At 33.0% G+C, this 18,575-nt stretch overlaps 1 long non-coding RNA gene across 1 annotated transcript; it reads right to left on the bottom strand.

Annotated features, from left to right (window-relative positions):
- Positions 1-16,758: 16,758 nt before the first annotated feature.
- LOC150036247 (uncharacterized) lies at positions 16,759-17,622 on the bottom strand. The gene is made up of 2 exons (XR_016529882.1): positions 17,292-17,622; positions 16,759-17,200 (listed from the first exon to the last, which is right to left on the bottom strand). It is a non-coding gene; the product is annotated as an uncharacterized LOC150036247 (long non-coding RNA).
- Between the last annotated feature and the right edge of the window lie 953 nt (positions 17,623-18,575).

The following is an 18,575-nucleotide window of genomic DNA, read 5'->3' as shown; positions in this document are numbered from 1 at the left end:
CATTCAACCGAGAGAGAATCAGAGATTCAAGTACTAGAGATCGAACCATATCCACATCAAATCAACATCAACACAAACACAAATTCAACTCCACAAAGCAAGTTTCTCTCGAAACCCCGTGAGAACAAATTGACACGCCTAGTAGGACCTCTCTACCTCTCATCTCTCTCTCGTCATCGAAATAAACAAATCAAAAAATGTACCAAAGAAAGCCGCATCCAAAGCTACCGTCGCAAACAACACTTACACGAGGCCTGTCACTCAAAGACACTCGAAGGGGATCTTGCATGAGCAAGAACAAGGCTCTGTTATCGCGAAAAAAATCTGGGAACAACTGACGAAATCTTCTAAAGGTGGGACTTTCATTAGAGAAAATCCCTTGTTCAACAACTATGTACCTATTTTTGAGCGATTAGGAAAAGAATCACACTTTGATGTAGTATCTGTCATGATGGCTAATGTAATGGTTGAGTCAGCCATGACAGAGATGGAGAGGAAGATAAATCTATTAATGAAAGTTGTTGAGGAGCGAGACCATGAAATCGTGGCCCTAAAAAACCAAATGCATGCTCGAGATACTGATGAGATGAGTCAAGTTCCAGCTATCAAAGCCAATGACAAAGAAAAGATTATCTTGTAGGAAAAGCAAAGCAACAATCTACCTCTATCACCTCTCTAATAGTTCAACAACTGTAGGATATAATTACAAACTTCATAAGGGCTTAGTATGGAGGATCGTCACAATCTTCTTTTATGTACTTCAAATTGTACACCAAGAGAATCGACAACCTGAGAATGTCAGTTGGGTATCAGCCTTCAAAGTTCCAATAGTTTGATGGAAAAGGCAATGCGAAATAATATATTACTCACTTCATTGAAACCTGTGAAAATATAGGTACCAAAAGAGACCAACTAGTCAAGTAGTTCGTTCATACCTTGAAAGGAAATGCTTTTGATTGGTATATTGAACTAGAGCCGATAGTGATTGGTAGTTAGTAATAGTTGGAAAAAGAATTCCTCAACCACTTTTATAGCATTAAGCGTATCATCAGCATGATGGAGCTAAGAAGCACCAAGCAGTGGAAAGAAGAGTCGGTCATCGACTATATCCACTAATGGGGAGATCTAAGTTTGGATTGTAAAGATAGACTCACTGAATTATCTGTAGTAGAGATGTGTACCAAGGTATGGATTGGGAGCTTCTCTACATCCTACAAGGAATAGAACCTTGTACATTCAAGGATTTAGTGACACGCGCTCATGACATGGTGCGGAGTATCACCAACACGGTAACTAAAGATTTCCTAATCCTTGAAGGGAGAAAATATAAGAATGAAACCAAGGGCACTGAAAAGATTGTGAATAGTGCTATAAAAAATCTATGGTCATTCATGCAACACCAATACCTTTGAAGAACCCTTTCTTCACGTATTTCCCTAGATCAAACTCAAACACGTTGAACAACATGAACGAGAAAATCCTCGATCACCAGCGAGTATAACTCGATCCTCGATCCTGGAACAGAACTGGACACCACCACTCGATTACCTTGGTATTCTCGGTGTGAGAATCTAGGAGTTGTGGGCTCTGTATGGATTTAGATAGAAGGATAGAGGAAGAAGTAAACGATCAAGTAAAGGACAGAACGATCATGTAGAAGATATCAATCTATCGCATAGACTTGATCCTCGATCGTGTAGTAAACGAGTTCCATCATATAGAAAACTTGATAATTATCGTTTACTCTCTCAACAAGCTATCGTTTTTCTTGATCCTTTTTGCGTGGAATAAATAATGAGAAACCATTTTCCTTCTTTATCTCACGGTTAGCCACAAAACTATCTAAAACCACCCACTAAGGTGGTTATTGGAGAAATAGAAAATCAATTATCTCATAATTAATTATTACAAAAAAAATATAATAACTAATTTATCATATTATATTTATAACCTATAGTTTTAATATTACATCATATGCAACTTATAAACCATATTTCTTTTTCTCCTTTATGGAATTTAATATGAATCATATTTATTAGCTTTATGTCCTAAAACTCGTAGTTTGTTAAAGTTAAGCATATTCTATAGTCAATAAACTTATTATTAATTCTATAAATTGCATATGTAAAAGTCTAAATCCAATAAACTAAGATCCATGACTATTATGTGAATACTTGAACTTTATGTAGAGACATTGTGATGGATCAAGTTCGAGTAAATAGCCAAAACGGTTTATAGTGCATGATTAAGGTTGGATACCTTATTCTGGTAACAATATTGGATGCGGCCTACTCTATAGCTGTTACAAGTTTTTGTAAAGATACTACAAACGAAGTGATCCAGATTCGTTCATGTATTAACATGAAGAGTGAGGGCGTCCTATGAGTTTGCATAAGATCGGACCAATAAATAAGTCACTCTTACTTTATAATTATAGGAATGTATCAGCAACAACGAAAGCAATAAGGATCATTTAAGTACTCTAATTCATTAATTTTGGCAAAATAGAAAACACGCTCTTGCAGAAAATAAGTAAGTTTCATGACATACCTTTGTAGAACCTCTTCAAAGCACGAGTTCCAACTGCAATCTTCTCTGAATCTTATTGCAGACCACCTCAAGATCTTCTATACTATTCTCTTGGTGCTTTAGATTGAGTTGTGGGGCTTAGAAAAAGCTTGAATCAAGGGATTATGCAGAATTTCTCACAGTAGCAATCTTGTTGAAGAACACTTTCTTCAGTATGAATTTTCTCTAAAATTCTCTATTGATTGCATGCCTCAAATTCACTCCAATCTCTTCAATATATTGCAGATCATCATGCAAGGAAGAGAGTTTCATGAGTTGCAGCTCATGCTTAGAGTTAATGAAGAAGAGGAAATGGAAAATGTGAAGATGGATAATGGAAAAACTTGTATGTCTCTAAGTTTTTTCGTTTTTGTTCTTTGTTTTTCGTTTTCATTCTTTTTCTTCAATTTTAATAATGTTTTTTTTGGTATATACCATAGTTTATTGTATTCATATATTTATCGTACTCATATGTTTCTCACTTAAATTCAATATGGTGATACTCCACTAGGAGGTTTAATCTAAGTGGGAGTTTGTTGGATTTTATGTACTAAAACTCGTAGTTTGTAAATTAATAAACATATTCCGTTTTGTTTTTCGATAAAGTTGTTATTGAAATTGTAATCTTGAATCCAATAAACTAAGGTCCTGAGACTATTTAATGTAGTTTGAACTTTATATAGTGACATAAATGTGGATCAAGTTCAAATATATCGCCAAAATGGTCTATAGTATATGAATAAGATTGGGCGCCTTATTCTGGGGACACTATGGATGCGACCCACTTTGTAGTTAGTACAAACGATGTGATCTTGAATCGTTCATATAGAGATATGTGAGTGGGCGCATCCTATGCAATGAGTTTTCATAAGACTGGACCATGAAATAGTCACTTTTTACATTTTAAATGCCGTTTTATGTATAAAACTGACTATTTCGTTAATTGATTACCTAGGTAACTTAATCTTAATCCTGAGCTAACTATGAACTCCTGTTCACTCGGAATTATCCTTAGATCTTCATAAGTGAGGGCAGTTCATCATCGCTAGCCCAATAAGTCTCCCATTTTAGGGGTAAGATCAGGTGGATAGTTGGGAACATAGGGTGCAAGATGGAATTCACTTCTACCCTTTATAGGGATAGTAGATAGGTTGTTCCCTTTAGTACTGAATCCATGTATTGAACAAGGGGTCCCACCCTCTCCTTGGCCCGAGAGGGGTTCGGTTTATAGGTTGGATCTTAAACCAATTGTTCATTAGAGGATCAGTGGAACTTAAAGACAATATGTAGTCTTGGGGGTAAAATAGTTTTATGACCCAGCCGAGATTACGAACAATCTGTGAAGGATTAGCTTACTGATTATGGTTATATCAGATGGACAAAAATATATCTATAGTGAGGGGAGTGCAACACGGGACTTTAGTGAAATGACCCATTAGTTAACAAATGTTGATTAATTAGGTTAAAGAGTTTTACCGGTTAATCTCGGATTGTTGGAGCCTATGATCTGTAGGTCCACTAGGTTCCCCTACTAGCTCATATGGAATAAACTTAGAATAGTGTGATAGAATAATTCGAATTGTTCAAATTATGTGATATAGTAGTCGGTTTTTCAGTTTAGAGATACAACTTTAATATTTAAATGTGATTTAAATATCAAGAATATGAATTCGTTCATATTGAAAGCTCAGAAATAATGGAAATGGTCAAAGATGTAAAAAGTCAAAGAGTTGACTTTTTTCTTTGAAAAGTCAAATTTTGACCGGCTTTATATTCAAATGTGATTTGAATTTCGAGGAAATGAATGCGGATTCATACTTAGGAGGTCAAAATTAATCAACAAGGAAAAAATCATAAAAAGTAAAAATGTTGACTTTTTGGTCAAAGTTTGACTTTGACCAAATGACTATTTTGCCCTTTGACTAAAGTTAGTAGGAAAATCCAAACTTTTGTTGGATAATTACACTAACAAAATAGTGGGCTAGGTGTTGGCTTATAGTGGAGACATTAAGCACACTTAGATAGTGGATTCTAGGTGTTGGACTTTTATGGATTTGTTTCATGCAAATGTTGCATGGTTTTTTCTATAAAATGGGCTTTCATTTATGGATTAAAGACTTTGGCCATTTTTGCAAAAATTAGTTTTCATAAATGGGCAGAAAAATTAAAAACCCAACCCAAAAATTCATTCTTAATTTTCCATCTCTTTCTCTCTCTCGGTTTTCTTCATCCAACGGGTCCCACAACCCGGTTTTGAGTCCAGAGGATAGTAGGTCAACTCTAGTGATGGTCCGAAAGAATTTGAGTCGAGATTCAGCGAGTAAAAGCGGTTTTCGGGAGCTTCAAAGGTAAGTTAATTACTGTTTTTTCCTTCAAATTGCATGTTTTTTCCTTTAAATTAAAAGCAATTAGAGTGTAATTAAATCATTTTTCCACTGCGTATGTCTCGTGTTCCATCAGTTTTTTCTTCTGTAGAGAGGGATGTGGATGAATGTGATTGATTTATATCAACTCACAAGATTTGAAATATTTAGTAGGTTGGTTTAATTTATGAATTTGAAATGTTTTGTAGGAAGAATGTAGGTTTATGTTTTTTCTTCTTTAAGGAGAGATGTGGTTGTGGGGTGGTTTATGTGAATGAATTTGAATGTGAATGGTTTATATCAATTATTTTACATAATTTGAAGTGTAATTGAGGGGTGAAAATGTGTGATAGAGTCTAATTTCTAGATTTTATCACCACTAAATTCCAAGACCTAGAATAGGAGTAACGTGCAAACCTTTTATTTGGTATACATTCCTTTTTTTTCAATGGTGTTTCTATTTTTTCTTTCAATTAAGACACAAAAATTAAAAAGATCAAAAGTATATGTTCAATTAAGTTTTCTCTATTTTCAAAGTTAAAGTTTTGTTTGATGTTATTACATTGTCGTTTTGATAATCTAAAATTAAGGCGTTGGGAGATAGTGCCTTTCGACAAAGTATTCGATTGGATTGAAATGGATTGTTAATCTCTCAGGAAAACTTTATTTTCAAGGATGATTGGGGAAATTCACAAAAAAAAAAAAAAACACGAACAAGAAAGAAATGAAATGAAATTAAAAGTTAGAAATTAAAACTATGTGTTTTAATATAACTAATTGTCTAAATCATACAGATTCAACTTATCGCATATATAATTAAGAATGGATAAAGAGTGGATTAAGATTAGGAACAAGTTATCATCTGAGTATGTAGAAAGAGTACATCGATTCCTTTAGGTTGCAAAACTTCATGATAATAACTTTGGAAAAACAAGATGTCCATGTAGAAAATATATAAATGCAATGTGGGAGCCAATAGATGGAGGTGAAAGAAATTTATTCATTAATGGAATTTCTCCATTATATCATCAACGTGTATGTCATGGAGACCCAGTCGACTTGTCTAGGGGATACGAAAATCACACATCTCAATCAATATATGATGATGGATTAAGTATGACAGAGATAAATGTTATAGATGAAGAAAATGAAATTTTGAATATTATAAATGATCTACAGTATCCAATTATCGATGTAAATGAATTAGAAAATGAGAATGAGATGCACACTAATGCCCAAGAAAGAGATAACAATTCAAGCTTATTTGAAGAATTAATAAATGAAGCACGTAACCAGTTGTACCCTAGTTGTACAAAATTCTCTTCGTTGTTGTTCTTAGTGAAGTTGATGAATATTAAAGTTCTTAGTGGTTGGACTAATAAGTCGTTTGATTTGTTACTTGAATTGTTAAAAGAAGCATTTTTCGTTGGAGCATCTATACCTAGTTCATTTTATGAAGCTAAAAGAAAATTGCGTGACTTAGGACTAGGTTATGAGTCTATTCAGATTGCATCCTATATTGGAAAGAATTTTTCGATTTGCAATAGTGTATAGTATGTGGTGAATCTCGTACAAAATTGAATATGGAAAAAGAAAAGTGATACAGAATAAGTATATGTAAATATGTATCTTCTTTTTCATTTCATAACTTATGTATTGTTGTATAACATATATATTGTTGTTTGAACAGGAATAATGGTAGGTCACACTGATGATGAGGCAATAATGGAGTATTTAAAGTCCGAGCATATAGGCACATCATCCTTTGTGGGAGATAATTCAGGTTATTTTAGATCCATAATTGATAAATTGTATATAAATTAATGTTTAATTAAATTAATGACATATAATTTCTCTAGAGCCTGGTTGTACGACTAATAAGATGGGACGCAGATACTCTCGAAATGTTGATTTGGATAAATATGTCCAAGCATTTTGGAGAATTCCTATCAAGATTGACCCTATATAGGAGAAACCAATTTGCAGCAATGCAACAAGGTTTAGAATACCATTGGTACCAACGTTCGGGAATCTTTTTCTGTTCGTTATGGAACATGGAGAGAGGTACCAATAGAAATTAGAGAGCTAGTTAAAAGTCAACTAATGGTAAGATGGTTATTTGATATTTTACAAATTATATATATGTGTGTTTGCATAGATACTAATTAGTTTTTCTTTTCTTTTTAATTCATACCCATTTTGTGTTTGACTTGTCTTACCAACTGGTCAATGATTTCATCGATGAACAGATGAAAAATTCATTTAAAGAGTATAAGGAGTGAACTACAAAAACACTATAAAAATATGCAAATCCTGAAGAGGCACAAACACACCTACTTGATCGACTTAAAGACTAACACTTTTCATGCACCAGGTTTGAATCCACCGAATGGAAAATAAGAACTTTTGTGTGTGTGTGTTTTTTTTTTTTTTTTTTACTTACATTTCAATTACTCATTTCCTCTAAATTTCTCATTTTCTTAGAAAGAGGCATAGATTAATCAAAGGAATCGGTCAGTAGTAAAGTTCCCTCATACAATTGGTTCTAAGACTTTCATACGCATAATATATTCCATGGTAAAAATAAAAGTATTTCTATATTTTATTTCTAAGAAATTATTATTAATATCTTCTATGTGAATTGTTTTACAAAAGGACCTGACAGTCAAACAATGGATCGAGTAGACTTATTTAAGGATACGCACTTTAAGAGTGATAACTCGTTTGTTAATCAGGCCACTAGTGATGCATATGTAAGTTTTTATTCCACAATGTAACTTTATTTATATATAGTTATCATACAATAATTAGTCCTAATTATTGATGTAGAGTCAGATGGTCGAATAGAGAGAAGCCTCCACCCTAGAAGGGTCTGAACCAATATCGGAAGAAGAAATATGCAAGCAGGTGTTGAGAACAGGAGTGAGCTTTGGTAGCACACCAAAGGGTAAAAAAAAAACAAAAAAAAAAAAAAATCATTGTCCAGTGCATCCTCATCGAAACTTATAGAGGAACAACAACAAGAGATAGAATCCTTAAAGGCTAGATTGGCTAGATTGGATGAACTGGAAGAAAGAAGACAAGCTAAGATGGATGATATGAATGCTATGATCTTACAGCTCATGAGAGATAAATCAAACTAGGCATGAATTTTTCAACTTTCATTGTAAACTAATCAGACGATTGTGTATGTTGTTATCCTGCAGTTATGGTAACAACATAAACGTATAGTTATGTAAAGTATAGTTAGTGTTCTAAAGTTGAGTTTGAATTTGAGTTTGTGATTAAAATAAGTGGGGTTTTCAGTTGAGTTATAAGTGCTATATTGAGATTGAGAATAATTTTGAGATGGGGTATATGTTATATTGGATTTGAGCTAAAAATAAGTGTGAGGGCAATGGAAGGGAAGGGGGGATTTAATAAACTTCATTTGAAATTGTTCATATTCTTATGTTGGGTTTAAAATTAGTAAAGGTGGTGATTGTCTAATTATGTTGACATTATATCTCACCTTCGGTTTTAAAGTTGAATTTGAGTTTTTGGTTCAAATAAGTGGTGATTTTCTAATTATGTTGACATTGTTATTTGTATATTGACTTTGAGTTTAAAATGTGTAAATACGGGTTGGTTTGAATTTTGAGTTATCTGTATATTAAGATTGAGAATACTTTTGAGGTGGGGATATGCTACATTGATTTTGTGGTTAAAATATGGGGAATTTGTTCATATTCTTATGTTGGGTTTAAAATTTGTAAAGGGCATATAATTATGTTTAAGTTTACGTTGGGTTTTAAGTTCTATATTAGGTTTGAGATTGAAATATGTAGATATGAGCTGGTTTGTTTCAATTCTTAACGTTCTAGTTTTAAGTTTTATATTGTTGAGAATAATTTTGAGATGGGTATATGCTATATTGAGTATGTGGTTAAAATAGGTGGGGGTGGTGTGTAGATTGAGTTTGAGTTCAAAATGTGTAAATACGGGTTGGTTTGAAGTTAAAGTGGGTTTTATTTGTTAATGTTCTTATATTGGTTTTAAAGTTGGTATAGGGATAAATTTATAATTATGATTAAAAGTTGAACTTCAAGTTCTATATTGAGTTTGGTTTGAAGTTAAAGGGGGGTTGGTTTGTTTCAATTCATTAATCTTCTTAGTTGAGTTTTAAATTCTATATTCCTTTTGAGATTGGTATATGATATATTGAGCATTAAACTTATTTAAATTTGCAATTTGTAGGTCTCTCGAAATTCATGTTGAAGATGCATCTCCCGACAAGCGTAGTTAGATTGTATAATCGTATTTTATGTGTAGTTTATTATCATGTAATGTTATTTTGGAGTTAAGGACTTGTGGATGCTATATATTTCAGACGAATAATATTAGTAAGTTGTTTACTTGACAAACTCTTGAGATTCAAATATATTTTCTATATATTATTTACTATTGTAGACATCTACTTGATTTTGACAATTTTTATTTTAGTTTATTTGATATTTATAAGATTCAAACATATATGACATTTGAAAAAAAAACAAAAACATAAATAAAATATAGAAAATGAAGAAAATTTTTTGTGTGTTTTTTAGCTTTTCCCAATGCTAAGTAACCAACCCTTGACGGTCCAGGGGGTTGGAAAAAATATAATTGCACGCTAAAATAGTTCCAATATAATTTTTGCCCATGGAAGCATCATTAGCTTATCCCGATGGTTGTAATTTATAAGGACAGTCGGGAGATAAAACTTTTCCCGATGACACGAAGACACTGTCGGCCTAAACTAATATCTCCTGACGGTGACAATAATTTGTCACTTTCGGGCGATATTAGTTGATGCTGACGGCGTCTTTGCGTTGTCGGGAGAAGTTTTATCTCCCGACGGTACCTATAAATTACGATTATCGGGATAAGGTAGCTTATCCTGGCGGTTGTCTTAGGGTCGGGAAAACCCTCCATCCTCCATCCGTCGATGAAGGTGTCTCGACGACTTGGCCAACAATTGAAGGACAGTCGGGAAAGATTTGGACGATGGTGTTCTGAACTTTTGCCGACGGTTTTCATCGTCAGAAAAGGCCCAAAATATTATAGTGATATATTTATACTAGTAAAAAAGACATCAAAAGACATCAACATTAAATGATAACAATACATGTGACTTTTTACCAAGACATAAATATTCAAATGCTTCACTTTTCTTTAGAAAATAAATCCATATAGGATTGGCATGGTAGCCCTAAAAGGGTGAATATGGTATATTTAAATTAATGAAAACCCTTTCCTAATGTGGGCCCAATGAAACATATTAATAAAGTTTTAGTGACAAGTAATTTAAGCAATATTTTGTGCAAATAAATTCAATTAAAAAACAAGCAAGAAATTAATAATTAATAATGTTTTGGTAACAAGTAATTTAAAAAATATTTCGTGCAAACAAATTCAATTGAAAACAAGCAAAAAAATTAATAATAATACTTTAAAATACTCTATTTGATTTTGATAACAAGATTGGTAACAAATATAAAAATTTAAGAGCTATCAATTATAATATACAAATATGAGCAATTAACTTGAAGAACAAGTATTACAATTAATTTCATGTAATAAAGAATAATAACACATTAATTGTAAAATTAAAGTAGTACAGTGATAGAGAAATTAACAATGGAAATTTTTATAGTGGTTTGGTCAAACTCGACCTATATCAATTTTCCTAAACTCCTCTTCACATTTTGAATAAGGATTTCACCGACTCTTTTCACAGATTAGAGCCCAATCGCTACATTGTTCTTTTTGCGAGTTCAAAAGAAAACTCAATTCTTTCCACGGATTAGGATCAAACCGTTACAACTGCTCTTTTTCGGCATCAAGAGCAACCCTTACAAAATGTTTAGAAAAATTAAAGAACACACTCGAGAAACTCTTTAAAAGAGTGTGAATTATAAATCTTAAGCTCACAACAAATCAATCCTCACAATACATAAATCTCTTTGAAGAATTAAACGAAAAGAAGAAATAGTGAAGCTTGGAGAGACAAATAATGGTGGCTTTTAGGACTGTAAAAATGTGTTTCTTTAAAAAAAAAAATTTGGAGAAGATGAAGGGTATAAAATGAGATGGAAGTACGTGAAAATCAAATTCAACTTGGGCTATTGGATCTTGGTAAAAAGAATTCAATGGTGGAGATTTAAACTCAACTCGTCGTTAGACATAAACAAAAAATAATATTAAGTTAAGTTTCTTTTTTGAATTCATTTTCTTTTCAAACCAATCCAAAAATTTTTTTTTTTTAAAAAAAAAACTCACCATGTATCACTCCTCTATTGCTCCAAATGACATCTTTCAATTGGTCCACTTTGATGAATAAAATCAACCACATCAAACTCGAGATTTTTCTATTAAGTTTGTTTCGACTATATCTTCTTCATTTGAATTCTGATTTGAGTAATTCAAATTTCGCTAGAATTATTATAAAAAGCTCTAAGCAATAGACACTTCAAAAAGCTCAAATTTAAATTAGTTTAGGTTTGTTATCAGCAAAATATTAATTAATTAATTAATTAGTTTGAGATTAAGGGCTAAAAGGCCAACAATCTCCCATTTTTTATAATGACAAACAACTTAATAAAAATAAAATCCAAATAGGTATGTGACATAAAATATGAACTTGAATCACAATCAATAGACATATATGATTCTAATTAACTTGAACACAAATAATATAATCAATAACAACATGGTTTCATTTTTCTTAATACCTCTCCTCTGTTTGGAATCAATAATAATAATAAAAAAAGACAATTAAGAAAAATAAACAAAGACATGAAAATTCTCCTTAAAACATGATCTCAAAATTTTGCAACATGTCTTCTAAAAATAAGTAACATTGTAAATTCATCCTAAGAAATCAATCAAGCTCAAACTAATTCTATTTAACACTAATTTCACAAATTTCTCCTTATTGTAAAATCAATTGAACACTCACCCTTAATAAGGGACAAAAAATATTTAGCACATAATTCAACTTGAAGGTAGAAATTTCAAATACATTTTCAAAACATTATTTTACTCCAAATATAATAACTCTGCCTAAAAGGATAAACAATAATATGCATAAGGGGGTACAAAACAATATAGGAATATGGAAAAATTAATTTCATTCTAACATGAAATTCACATATACGAGTATATAACTCCCCTTGAAATCAAGCACTCTCCTTCTAATAAGAAATACCAATTAAAGCCAAGGAGATAAATTCATTCAAGTAATTCAGACAATTGAGATACCAAAATATCAAATATTATAACATAAATAACAATTGTTGAAAAACAAATGATACCAAGTAATAGAAATTCAACATTATCACCTATTATGTCACCACTACTCCAAAACTGGATTTTAATGTCGATTTAAAACTAACATTATCAGGGTACAATGTTGGTTGAAAACCGACATCGAAGATCGTATTATAAAAGGTCTTCAATGTCGATTATCTTTAATGTTGGTTTTTAACCGACATTATATATGACTAACATTTCAATACCATGTATCTTTAATGTTGGTTTTTGACCAATGTAGAACACCATCTTTAGTGTCAATTTTCAACTGACATTGAACATCTATCTTCATGTTGGTTTTTCACCTACTTTTTGTCAATAATTATCTGATATTAAATATCTATCATTGTTCACTTATTGGAAAATAGTATATATATATATATATATATGCTTATGCACATTCAAATCAATAATATTTCTCTTTTTTTCTATGCACTGGGGATTCATAAGATACCTGGCCAACCAAAAATAAGATCAAGCAATCTGACTGGTAATCATATGCTACACTAGTGATTAAAATTTCAATCCAAACCTATAGAATTCAAGAAAAGCATAAGCTTTATCAGTATTGCACTCAATAAATAATTAATAAGTTTTGAAGTTAAACGGTTCCAGAACAAGGATGAAGACAAGAGAGCTACAAAAGAAATAGATTTTAATTAGTGGTTGCGACAATGCCAAAAGGTTAATTGATGTTAAGCACTATACATTACTAAATTGAAAAGTTAAATAAGCTAAAGGGACGATTCCACATATATTCTCTTTTAGCTTAACTTTGTAACGTTTGATAAAGGAGAATAGAGCTTAGATGAAAAGACAGTTTTGAATTTTATACTTCTTTTTGTTTGGATGCATAAAATTGCAATTCCATTGTGTAGCTCCACCGATGCTCAGCACGTGAAGAAATATTATATTAGCTTTTGTTTTGTGGAAGAACCAAAAGTATTTGCTGTTTAATATTAAAAAATGTAGAAGACACCAAATTATTTCATAAGTTGGACCTTAGTTTCAAGAAATTAAAAAGCGCCCTAAAAGCAACAACAGAACTTCAAGCATTTAAATAAATGGATACAAGAGTTCAATCAAACGAAACCATAAAAAACATCTCCAACAAAAAGATTCTATCAAGGGTCAATATTTAATATGAAGATAGTCAATCCCAAATTATTCAAACAAGATTCCAAAGATGAATTAGATCCAAATTGACGAAGATACACAAAAAATGGTTAACAAGAGAGAACAAAAGATTAGATGATGATAATGAAGAACTAGCCTAACCCACAATGCATTAATAACCTACAGACTACCATAGTGCAATTGGATTCATTTAGACAAATAATGTATAAACGTAGAAAAAAAAACTTATAAGCAACTAAACTTATAAAAATAAAAAATACTCAACAAGAGAATGAAAACAAAATTCCATACAAAAATAAAATAAAAGACTACATAATTCACCAATAGTAATACAGAAAGTAACCAAAACTACAAACAAAAATACACCAACGCAGTAAATAAAACAGAAAAATATGAACGTCGGTTATATTTCTTTAAATTCTATTCTATAACCAAAGGATGCCTAAGAAGTTCCACTACCATAAACCATACAATGGAAACCATAAACATCCAAGCTACGACTACCATAGTGGTAGGATAGTCATCGCAATCCAACACTGAATCTAATACAAAACTTAAGATATTTAAAGCAACAGTAAAAGACATGACTCCAATATTCAAGATTTTAGAAATCTGTACTCACTACAAGAATTTTGGCCTTTAATATCGGTTGAAAAAAGTGAAATCGGATGTATAATGTCGGTTTTGTTTTTTCTCAAAATGTGGATCTTTAATGTCAGTTTTATTCCGATATTGTAGGGGTATCTTTAATGTCAGTTTTAAACCAACATTAAAGACCCGCTTAATTTTTCCCTCTTCACTCTCCCCCTATTTTCTTTTTCCTCTCATTCTCACACTTTCCTCTTCAGACCCTCTTCTTTTTCACTTCTCTCTTCCAAACTCTTGCCAATGGGTAGCGTAACCTGCGCCGCCGTGCAACCCGTGCATGTCTGTCGTGGTGTAGATCTGAATTCCATGCAAGTCTGTTCGTCGTGCAACCTGCACCACCGCACCCAGTCGCTTGGATCTGAAGTTCAGATCTGAAGTTGCCCGGATATGTGTGCCGCCATTCGTCATTCGATCTGAAGTTTGTCGTTCGTCGTTCGTTCAGATCAATATGCTCTTCTTCTTTTTCCTCTCTTAAACTCACATCAATTTTTGTTCTTATGTTACGCCTCTCAACTGTTTGTGTAAATGTCTTAATGTTACACCTCTCAACTTTCCTCTTAGTGCTAGATGATCGTGTAGATATGCGCGGGCGCTGGACGATCGTCGATCATGTAGGTGGGCACTAGACGATCGTATAACAGATGTATGGGTGCTAAGCGATAGATTACACGATGGCACTACGCGATCGGCATGAGCGCTAGACGATAGCCGTGCTGCACTAGATGATGAGCAGACGCGTTGATCCGTGTGCCACCATTCGTCGTTCGATCTAAAGTTTGCCATTCGTCATTCGTCCAGATGAGTATGCTCTTCTTCTCTTTCCTTTCTTGAACTCATAGAAATTTTTGTTCTTATGTTACGCCTCTCAACTATTTGTGTAAATGTCTCAATGAAAGCCAGCTGCGGTTTCACTTCAATATGTCTCTCTGCTCCTAGATTTGAGCCTACTTTTTATGTGTCTATGGCCTTTGAAATTATATTTGATTAATGGTTTTTTTGTATATGATACATTTGTTGAAGTATTGGCAAGAGGCGTTGCCAAAAGTTGCTCCTGTGTTGGGTTTGCGTGAGTAAGAGTAGTGAAAGAGAAATGTTGAGCGTAAGGCGTTGGATAGACGATCGTGTAGCAAATGGGTAGTGCTACACGATGAGGTAGACAATCGTGTAGGTAGCCGCTGGACGATCGTGTAGCAATGCGGGGAGCTAAACGATGAGGTAGACGATCATTAGCAGATGCGCGAAGCTAAGCGATGCGTAAGATGATCGTGTAGATATGCCAGGCACTGAACAATCGTGTAGGCGGGTTGGACGATTGTATAGCAGATGCGCGGGCACTGGATGATCGTATAGCAGATGCACGGGCACTAAGCGATAGACTACATGATGGCGTTATGCGATGGGCATGAGCGCTAGACGATAGCCATGCTGTACTAGACAATGAGCAGATGCGCTACATGATAAGCAGAATGCTAAGCGATAGGCGATGACATTAAGCGATAGGCAAATGCGTTAGACGATAAGGGGTCAATGCTATAGGCGTATGTGTTAGACGATAAGGCGTCAACGCTAAATGATGGAGGTAAACGATGGGCGCGGTAGCTAAACGATAGCCTATGCGGGAAATCGTTTATAAACGATTGAGCTACACGATGGGCCATTGGAGCTAAGCGATAGATGCATGAACTAAACGATTGATTGGCTTGAGAATATGTGCATTATGCTAATTAAATATACTAAAAGAATGTTTGACTCACAGTTTTAATAAGTTTTAGTTGACGACTCACAGTTTTAAAAAGAAGATTCTCTCATTTATTTAACTATTGAGTTTTCTTGTTTTGCAGGTGCAACAAAGGAGTAAAGATTTGGTATCGCAACCTCTTTATGCTTTTTCTTGGGGAACTCTAATAAAGAATTTTGCCTTGAATGTACCATATATACACATATCCCAATAAACACGATTAGTTGAATATGAATTTTGATAACATTTTCACTTTCAATCCTTTGTCTTAAACCTTTTTTGTTTGTGATCCTTTGAACAACAGTGGTCAGACAAAGATGCCTATAACCAGACATTGCTGAAGCTGGGGGAGTCTGTTCAAGAAGAATTATGAAGGGATCTATACTTACCAAGTGGAGAGGAACAGTAAACTCATAATGTTTGTATTACTTGTAATTTATATTTTCAATGGCTGAATTATACGGCCTTTTAAATTATAATTTTATAGCAGAATTTATGGATTAAATGTAATAGATTTGCAATCCATACATAAATAATATGTCATAGCCACAATGTTCGATGATGATGTGTCATGTTATACTTTTTCACCAAAAAAATGGATTCGGCAACGGAATTTAAAAAAAAACGGACAAATTCGGGCTTCAATATCGGTTAAGAATTAAAAAAAAGGCTTTAATGTCGGTTGGAAATTTCACTAAAGACCTTTAATATCGGTTGCGACCGACATTAGAGACCTTTAATGTCAGTTGCAACCGACATGGAAGGATGTGTTATTGAAGCCCTTTAATGTCGGTTTAAAATCGACATTAAAGGAAACCGACATTAAAGGGCTTTAATCACACTATCTTTAATGTCGATTGTCAACCGACATTAAAGCTCTTTAATGTCGGTTTAAAACCGTCATTAAAGCCCGAATTTCTTGTAGTGACTATATTTTTAAAGCTTACAACAATAAAAGGCATGACTCCATCATTCAACAATAATAAGAGTAAGAGTATTAAAGCTTTGTAACATTAACAACAATAGCTAAAGGATATGGTTCAATAGTAATCGACAAACCATAAACAGCTTATCGACCCAAGTGCAACTAATACTTATCAAAGCAAAGAAAAAATACTACAATTTAATAAATTGGACAAGATACATAAACCTAAACAATAAAACTTACAAACTTCCAAACTTCCAAACACAAACTTTGTCACAACAAGGTGGAACGAATCTCCAATTGCCCCACCCATGTTCTCTTGAGTGTAAGAAACCAAGATGATATCTTCCTCAGGAGTCTATGGCCCTTTCTTCGCACCACCTTTATCACAACAAGATGGCCTTCCCATCATTTACCCATTGCTTCTTCTTCTTCTTCCTTTCTCTTTAATTTCTTGATCTTCTACTATGATATATATTTTTGTGTGTACTGTTGATAGAACAAAAATATAGAAATGAAAAATGGGAAAAGAGAAATGGGAAAGGGATTTAAAATAAAACGAAAATTGTGGGTTGTCTACATGTAGGGATTTTATAGGGATTTTAAATAAAACGCAAACGAGCGGTTCTGACACATGACCGACGGATCTGACTGCGCGACCGACAAATCTGCACGGATTTGAAGATTTGCGCAACATCGACCCTGACACTGACGCTGGCAGACGAATATGCACAGTGCCGACGAGCGGATTTGACTCATGGTTGACGGATCTGCATGTCGCTAACATTGATGCTGACGCTGACAAACGGAACGGCACGACAACCAGATCTAAAAGTATTGACAACGGAGGCAGACTGACAATGGTGGTGAAAAATGGTGAAGGAAAGTGGCAGCGAGAGGGCTTTGGTGGAGATTTTGTTGGAAAGAGAGAGAAGCAAGGTAGAAAAATGAAGACAAATTTTTTTTTAAAAGGAAAAAAAAGAATACATGAAAAGTTACCATGTCTGTTCTAAACCGACATTGTAGACTCATCTTTAATATTGTTTAAAATCGATATTGAAGATCTACTTTTTTTTTTTTTTTTAAGAAACCAACATTGTACAACCATTTTTAATTTTTTGAACCAACGTTAAAGTCCAAATTTTTTGTAGTGCACAAAGAGAAAATTATAGCATTAGAAATAAAAGGATTATACCAATCTTTAACAAGTCACAAAGAGGTGGATCGAAGAAAATATTAATTCTATAAATACTCCCCTTATGCAAAAAGGATTTAACAACTTTTCCAATCAACATAGCAATTCACATATGCTAAAAGTGATTGCTATTCAACAATGGAGGTCATATAATATGCATAACTAATGCTAAAAAGGGCATTTAATAAACTCTAATCAAATTCATCCAAGAGATTAAACAACATATCTTAACCATCAAAACAATGACAATCTTTGGCAAGGTTCTATCCTTTTACTAAGAATTTTTATGAAAATACAAGCATCTAATTGACCAAAAAGCCCAATAATAGGTAATATAGATAAATGCCAAAAATAGATTTTCTAAGCTTCCTCATGAAATTAAATCAAATAACAATGCAAGAAATCAAATTCAAACTTTTCAAATAATTCAAGATATACTTTTCATAAAAATTACTAGAAGCATAATTATCTCAATATTTTTTTTAAAAAAAATAAAGGTTATCAAATATGCAAAGTTTCCTTTCTTAGATTCAAGCAAAGCCATAGTAGTTGTTTCAATTTTTATTAATTCCTAATTTAAAGTCCAAGCAACAATTGCTTCTTGAATCATACCTACAAAGAAAGCTCAACTAAAAGATTTTGGTACCCATTTCTTGGGTTCTTCATTGT

This window comes from Benincasa hispida, chromosome 5, assembly GCF_027475165.1.
Source record: "Benincasa hispida cultivar pf3 chromosome 5, pf3_genome.v1.1, whole genome shotgun sequence".
Classification (NCBI taxonomy): Eukaryota; Viridiplantae; Streptophyta; class Magnoliopsida; order Cucurbitales; family Cucurbitaceae; genus Benincasa; species Benincasa hispida.
The sequence above is the reverse complement of the archived record's forward strand: the minus strand, read 5'-3'. Positions and strand labels throughout refer to the sequence as shown.